This window comes from Berghia stephanieae, chromosome 1 (assembly GCF_034508935.2).
Source record: "Berghia stephanieae isolate SIO BIC M18660-M18661 chromosome 1, UCSD_Bste_1.3, whole genome shotgun sequence".
Lineage (NCBI taxonomy): Eukaryota > Metazoa > Mollusca > Gastropoda > Nudibranchia > Aeolidiidae > Berghia > Berghia stephanieae.
The window spans coordinates 143,104,648-143,112,469 of record NC_088360.1 but is presented as its reverse complement, the minus strand read 5'-3'; the positions used below and the strand labels follow the sequence as shown (position 1 = coordinate 143,112,469).

Here is a 7,822-nt window from a genome sequence, read left to right as displayed (position 1 = left end):
CTAGTGAGTTGTCGTTAGTAGAGCTCATGGAAACAAGTTATTTCATTGGTTGAATTATTGAATACAACTCACGATTTGTTTTCTTTTGTGGCAAAAGACTGGGATTTTGACGTCATTTTTTGGTCAGTATCAGCGTGGCCTTCGTAAAGTTATGGCCTGATACTGACCAAAAATTATGTCAAAATGCCAGTCTTTTGCCACAAATGAAAACAAATCGTGAGTTGTATTCAATAGTTCAACCAATGAAATAACTTGTTTCCATGAGCTCTACTAACGACAACTCACTAGGCCGTGCAAAAACAAAATAATGACGTCAAACTGCCAGTCCTTTTGGATTTCAGTATCAGGCTGTAACATAACGATGGCTACGGTTTCAGGCCATAACTTTACGAAGGCCACGATCAGATACGGTCTGGCAGTCACAGGCTTCTAATCTTTTTCCAGGATTTTTTTTCGCACCCGATTTAATAATATACACATAATTGTATACAAGAATGTAGAACACCTTGCATATCTTTCATCCTGGATAGCATGTCGGAAACTTTATGGAGTTCATTATAATTTGAGAAAACTAAAAACTAAATATTATTATAATTCACGTTCGCACCCATTCACACCTAACCATGCATTTTGTAATGGGAATATATTATCTTTTTTGATAGGTGCAGCGAGGTGCAGAAAATTTCAAAAACAATTTCTAGATTCACACAGCATGTCCGAGTTAAGTTAACAATGACAATGTGTAGATATGCAAAAATACAAAACATCTGAGAAAAATTTAAAGAATTTTCTACCCGTTTCTGTTGGATATGATTCTACAACGGATCCAATTACCAACCTGCCGTTCGAAAACGATAACTCACGAAACAAATCTGGAACGAATGCCATCGTCGACAGAGTTTTCAATAAGTTTGTAATCGCTTTCAGCAAAATGAAACACGTTATATTATTCTGGGATATAGAGAGTGTGGAGCGATCTCATCCCCGTTCTCTTTCTAATCAGAGCAGGTTGTTCATTGTAATATAATGGAGTATGTTTACTGTTTACAGTTCGGTTCGGTTCGTTCGAGATCACACTTTTTAATTTACCTGCATCCTGTTTCGTTTTTAGATCACGAGAGGGGATTTGCTGACAGTTTCTGTTTCCAATAAGTTTAGACATAAAATTTCAGAATGTCTATGAACTCAAAATCACGATGAATTGTGTAGCTCCGAGTTTTAAAAATTGAATTTCCAGTATTTTTTGAAAAATTCTGAATTTAGGCGAGATGGTCGAGTGAATAAGGCATCAGAGCTAACGTTCCCAGGACATGTGCTCGTACCCCAAATTTCGGTATCTCAGTTTTTCCTTTTAAGCAATAAACTAATTTCCTGTTGCTCGCTTTGCTGCTTTGCACTGCGGCAGACGCCTGGTATGTCTGATGTATAAAGATGAATTAAGCGAAATTTATAAAATCTATTATAATTATAGAATGATGGAACAATTGTTGCTTTTATTAATGGCCATGTGGTCTTTTGGTAGGACACTCCCATTCGAATTGGAGGGTCCTGGGTTCGAGCCGCGCTCCGAGCGGGGCATATTCTAGTCCTTGGAAACGACTCTTTACTAATATTCTCTCACCTTAATCGGATTTAAAATAAGTACCTGACCGTTAACAGCGTTGTCTCAGTCGGAAAAAAACCATTGTAATATCGCCTAACAGGCGCCATGTCTCTTTCTACAAGTTAAGTGGTGCTGTTGGCCATGGACTCTTTGTAAAGCGCTTTGAGCACGTTTAGTGGATATTGCGCTATATAAAAGCTTTAGTTTTACGAGGAGGTGGGGGCGGGAGGTTCTTTAATTGTCCATCCACAGTTTCTAAGGCAGGTGTCATACCGCTAGACCAGCTAGCCGCACAAAACCCTCACACAATAATTTCGGTTAAACCACAAGGCAGTTTATACCGATAACGAAGCAAATAAACGAAATTGATAATCGAAACGTTTTCAGGGGGTTGGGCAACGCCCACTTTTGACCTCTATGTAATTATCTAAAAAAAAAAAAAAAAATCTGGGATAACCCACTTGTCCTTAAATGCGTCAATATGTCCTAACCATAACCGCAGCTTACGTCTTTTGACAATAGTTAATAGTCGTGACTTCTGCTTCTTTGTTTTTTATTGTGTACCCGCTTGGGACGTTCATCCCGATAAATGGGGCCCGTTAGAATCCTGCGATCAAAACACAAACTCCTGGAACAACCATATGCATAAGATGATTTTCAAAATCAAAATTGCAGAAACAGTCATGTGTGATTGTGGTGAAGGAGAAGACGCCCACCATATTATTATTATACTCCGGATCTTCCCTAAGTATATAACAGCAAGAAAGATTTTTGACCTGGTACGATATATGTATATATATATATACATATATAAATGACTAAAACACATATTATTTATATGTGTGAATGTGTGGGTTGATGTATGCATTTGTTTGTATAGATAGTATGCGCTTGTCTAAGAAACTCATAACATTGCCATCCGGAAGTATAATGGACCAACACACAAAACTCTATGTATCCATGAACGTTTATAGTCGGGTTAATACAGGTCAGTGAGCATTACTCATAAACGCGGATGGCAAAAAACAATAACAAAGACCTGAGTGACGTCATCTTCGAACTATCTATAGTGTGTGTCTGTTCGTTTAACCGAGATTCGATGACCTTCTGAATGGAGAAATATTATGCATTGTTTATTGTAGGTACTACTGCCATTTATCACGAGTGTTGGATCTCTATACTGTGATAGGGTTATTGCATGCCACTGACTGTTTTAATAATATCAACATGTATATATTGAGTTGCATCAAATAAAATCACAAAAAGACGGAATCATTCTACAAGAGGACCTCGCAAACCCTGCAAGAATGTGAAAGCGGGTGGAAAATGTAATTGGAGAGAAAAATAATGTGAGTAGATGTGACTCATATAGTATAAGGGAACAACACAAAACAAAAAAAACGTTTCGGCCCTTGGCCTTTGTCAGGAGACAAAAAACACAAACACAAATATGTAAATTTACACAATATCACATTTCGTCAAATGTGGAAACAATGTAAATGTAAGGATGTTTCCACATTTGACCAAATGTGATATTTTGTAAATTTACATATTTGTGTTTGTGTTTTTTTTCTCCTGCCGAACTTGAGTTTTATATAGAGCAATATCCACTAAACGGGGCTCAAATGGGCCCCACACCAACACAACACGTAACATGTAGAACGAAACATGACGCCGTTAACGGTCAGGTACATCTGAAATATGGCGACAGAATAATGTGAGTAAAGAGCTTTTCCAAAGGATTCAACTACGCGCTGAGCGAGGCTAGAACCCAAGACCTTCCGATCCGAAAGCGAGTGTCATACCGACCACTCGACCACATAGCGGCATATATTTTTATTATTATAATAATGTCATGGATTAACCCAGACCTTGTAGTGAGTCCTATGTTACGGAATGGATGAGGAATTTAGCTGGCTAGTCTGTCTGTCACTGCCAGGAATCAGTTCCCAGCGGGACTCTGTTCTATACCCATCCTCCCAGTATTTACCTTGGCGACTCCGCTCTCCCAATTAGACATCCCGCAAAAACAACACACAGTTATCCCCCCTGGCCCAACACCGCCCCCCCTTGAGCGTGGGGGAAGTGTCGTGTTACCGGAATTTGCGCATGCGTGAAATAAACTATTATGTACCGGTGAACATAGGCTTTCTAAATGTTATTGGGTGATGTCATAACAAAATTATGAATTAGTTGTACTGTTATCGCCAGGGTAATGAGACATGCCGCCGTGATTCCCATGCCAAAAGGTGGAAGGATTAATGTCAACAAATAAAACCCATAAACAGTTGTCCAATTTGTAGATAGAATGAAGATGACGTCACTCAGGTCTTTGTTAATTGTTTGTTTGTTTTTGTTTTTTTTTTTTTTTGTTTGTTTTTTGGGGGTTTTTTTTGGTTTGTTTGTTTGTTGTTTTTTTTTGCCATCCACGTTTATGAGTAATTCTCGCTAAACTGTATTAACCAGACTATATACGTTTAAAGTTTCACGTAGTTTTGTGTGTTGGTCCGTTATATTTCCGGATGGCAATGTTGTGAGCTTCTTAGCCAATCGCACACTATCTATAAACTACCAAGATTACACCTAGTTGGTTCGTTATACTTCCGGATGGCAATGTTGTAAGATTCTTAGCCAAGCGCACACTATCTATAAACTACCAAGATTACACATATTTGGTTCGTTATATTTCCGGATGGCAATGTTGTGAGATTCTTAGCCAAGCGCACACTATCTATGAACTACCAAGATTACACATAGTTGGTTCGTTATATTTCCGGATGGCAATGTTGTGAGTTTTTTAGCCAAGCGCACACTATCTAATAAAATTATTATGAAGCGAGCTGGTGAAGCGGAGTGGAAAACAATCTCAGTATCTATAAATAGATCATGCATGTCTTTAAAAGCGCATTGTCCTCACTAAGTTTTGTTCGCTTTAAATAAAGGATTAAAAAAGAATGATCTTTAATTGTAGCACATTAAACAATTCTCTCTAAAATGTGCTCAATGCGCTTTACTAAGAGTCCGAATCCAACAGTCACGCTGAAAATGTAGAACGAGACACGATGCCTCAGGCATTTCCATAACAATGTTTTTCCCAAGGAGACAACGCCTTTACCGATAAGAAATGTATTTTGTACTAAGTATGGTGGGAGTATGATTTTAAAAACTTGATCTTTTATATAACACAATATCCACTAAACGTGTTCAAAGCGCTTTACTGGCGGTCCCTAATCACCAGCAACACGTACCGTGTAGAACGAGACATGACGCCTGTTAGGCGATATTACAATTTTTTCCGAAACCGTACTCCGGTATAAAATGAATACCTGGCTGTTAACAGCGTTGTCTTTGTCCGAAAAATTGTTAATCGCCTAACAGGCCTTATGTCCCTTCCCACATGTTAAATGTTGCTGTTGACCAGGGAGCCCTTGTAAAGCAAAGCGCTTTTAGCACATTTAGTGGATATTGCTCTATATTTTTTTTTAAAAAGCTCAAAGTACTTTTTCTTTGCTGCTTTTAATTTCATATCTTCACCCTTTTCCCCAATCCTATCATCTTCCCGTTTACTAACGCTGGAAATGACCACAAAGGGTCGCGGGCACGAAAACACCTAAAAACAAAACAAAAAGCAAAACAAAACAAAAAAAAAACCCAAAAAAAACAACAACAAAAACCCAAAAAATGAAAACAAAAGCAAAAAAAAAATAAAAATCAATAAATAAATAAAAATAAAAAGCAAAGGACAAAAACAAAAAAAACCCCAAGAAAACAAACCATAAAATTAATGTAGTCATTAATACGACGTATTGGCTGTTACATCCAAAGATTAATTGTTGTTACTGTCAGATCACTCACTCACTCACTCACTCACTGGTTTATTCCTTACTCTATACTCTGAAGGTCGATTGAATGAGAACTGGTAGAGCGTGAGAAAATTCCAAAGGAAGCTCAAGTGATAACTGGGTGTGTCCGGTTTCACAACTCCGCTCGGACAGTTAGTTGTTGCACATGGAAATGTTTTCATAAGGAAATTCTTATCACAATCTAGGAGCCGATGTTTATACTTGGTGGAGGAAACTAAAACAATAATTTGGGAGATGCTCCTGTAATTGCGCACTTGCAGGAATGGTATGGATTCATTTGTGTTGAGTAAAATGTTTTTTTTTTTGTTTTTTTTTGTTTTGTTTTTTTTTTTTTTTTTTTTTTGTTTTTTTGTTTTGTTTTAATTTCCCTGATCTTGGGACCTTGAGTTCGTGCCGAGTGCTAGCAACCAACCAACAACCAAGGACGCCAAACGATCATAGTTTGTGAGATGCTCCTGTAAATGCGCACTTGCAGGAATGGTATGGATTCATTTGTGTTGAGTAAATGTTTTTGCTTTGCTTTTTTTTGTTTAATTTCCCTGATCTTGGGATCTTGAGTTCGTGCCGAGTACTAGCAACCAAGGACGCTAAATAGGGGGCAGCGTGGTTCAGGGGTAGGGTCTTTGCTTCATAGCCGAAATGTACCGAGTTCGATCACCCGCCTACTCTGCGCTGTGTGGCCTTGAGCAAGTCACTTTGCGCTAGCTCACTTTGTGGCGCTTCTCTGCGGCTGACGCCTGGTGTTATTCCAGTCTTCCCTTGAGGATGAATAAAGGGAATTTTTTTTATTTATTTATTTTATTTTATTTTAAAGTGAGCTAAGAAAATGTGAGGGACGTGTAAGGAGTAAAACTTTGACTCACATTTATTGAAAGAATACAAGACAATCGACGATTCCGTCCCTTTTTATTCATTTTTTTAGTGTTTTGTCTATCTCCTGAAGAAGGTTAAAGGCTGAAACGTTTGTTTTCTTTTGTGGGTTTTTTGGGGTTTTTTTTCTCGTTTGTCTCTTTTTTCTTTGTTGTTGTTTTTTGTTTTTTTTTTGTTTTTGTTTTGGTTTTTCTTTTGTTTGCTTCAATATGTTATTATTTGCATCAAATATTGTCTGATTGAACGAGCGACCCCTAAATGTATTTATTCTTACGTACAGATAAGCTAGAACAGGACAATCTACATAGGCCTTTATTTTTCTTAGGCTAGGCTAATATTGAACACAGCTGTTATATCCATCCATACCAACGCGCACTAATTTGCAGGTCTGATAACCCAATTTATTTTAGGCTCATTGTCTTAATGGAAATCTCAAAAACATGACGCAAAATATTGCCCATTACAACAATGTTTCAACTAGGCCGATAATTGCGTTCGGTTGTCAGACCTGCATATATGTACACGTTGATCCATACCACGATCATGATTTATAATATAAAATGTTGTAGGTTTCAGAAACTCAAATTATCACAAATTATGCAACAAGCTATTGTCAACAAATATTATCTGGAAAGTCCCAGGTTTGAGAGTTTTTGACAAGATGAGGATCATTTTAATCGATTGTTGTTTTAAGGACGATTTTTCTGGTCAAAATTTTAATTACCTGTTATTTTTTCTTTGTCTTTCAGAGAACGGCAGAGTAGTATAGACATTGATGGATATTGAACGAGGGCTTGAACATGCGACTTCTACCATCCATATGAAATGAAAATTTCATCTTACAAGTCAAGACATTATCAATCGCATTGGAACTGTGGGTTTTGACCTCAATTTGAAGTCAATTGATTAAAAATAAAATTAGAATAAAGATAAAATTCCCTTTATTCATCCCCAAGGGGAAATTTGTCTTTAGGGTCTATTCCAAGGGAAAACTGGAACAACCAAGGCCTCAGCCGCAGAGCAGCGCCCCAAAGTGAGCTAGGGCGAGGTGACTTGCCCAAGGCCATATAACGCAGCGGCGGGTGATTGAACTCGGTACCTTTCGGGTAGGAAGCAAAGACCGTACCGCTGAGCCACGCTGCCCCTTGCTTAGTGGCTTGACTTTTAACTTGTTACGTGAAATAGAGTTTGATTCTCTATTAGCTTCATAGAGGAATTACCTCTCAAATAAAACATTAACTCTCTCCTTACCAGCCATTTTCAGGATTTTCCCCAAAACTTCACACCCAACTAACACAAAATAGTTTTTATTTCACACAGACACAATAGCAGTAAAATTCTTGCCATGCATAATTTCTTTTGCACAACATGCTCTACAACGCACTGTTCATTTTCTTTAAATTTTATGATGTACAAAAGAAATTTGAATAAGAAAAAAGTTGGTTGTAACGTAACGAACCTGACGATTTTCCTAAGGTTGGTAAGG

General features: G+C 37.8%; 1 long non-coding RNA gene across 8 annotated transcripts; it reads left to right on the top strand.

Moving 5' to 3' along the window:
• Positions 1-692: 692 nt before the first annotated feature.
• LOC144965714 (uncharacterized) lies at positions 693-7,577 on the top strand. 8 transcript variants are annotated; one of them, XR_013644092.1, is made up of 4 exons: positions 713-909; positions 2,484-2,952; positions 5,504-5,731; positions 7,086-7,564. It is a non-coding gene; the product is annotated as an uncharacterized LOC144965714 (long non-coding RNA). The 8 variants fall into 8 exon arrangements; XR_013644089.1 differs by lacking the exon at positions 2,484-2,952 and having other exon boundaries at positions 693-1,008; positions 7,086-7,300; XR_013644091.1 differs by lacking the exon at positions 2,484-2,952 and having other exon boundaries at positions 713-1,031; positions 7,086-7,535.
• Positions 7,578-7,822: the final 245 nt, after the last annotated feature.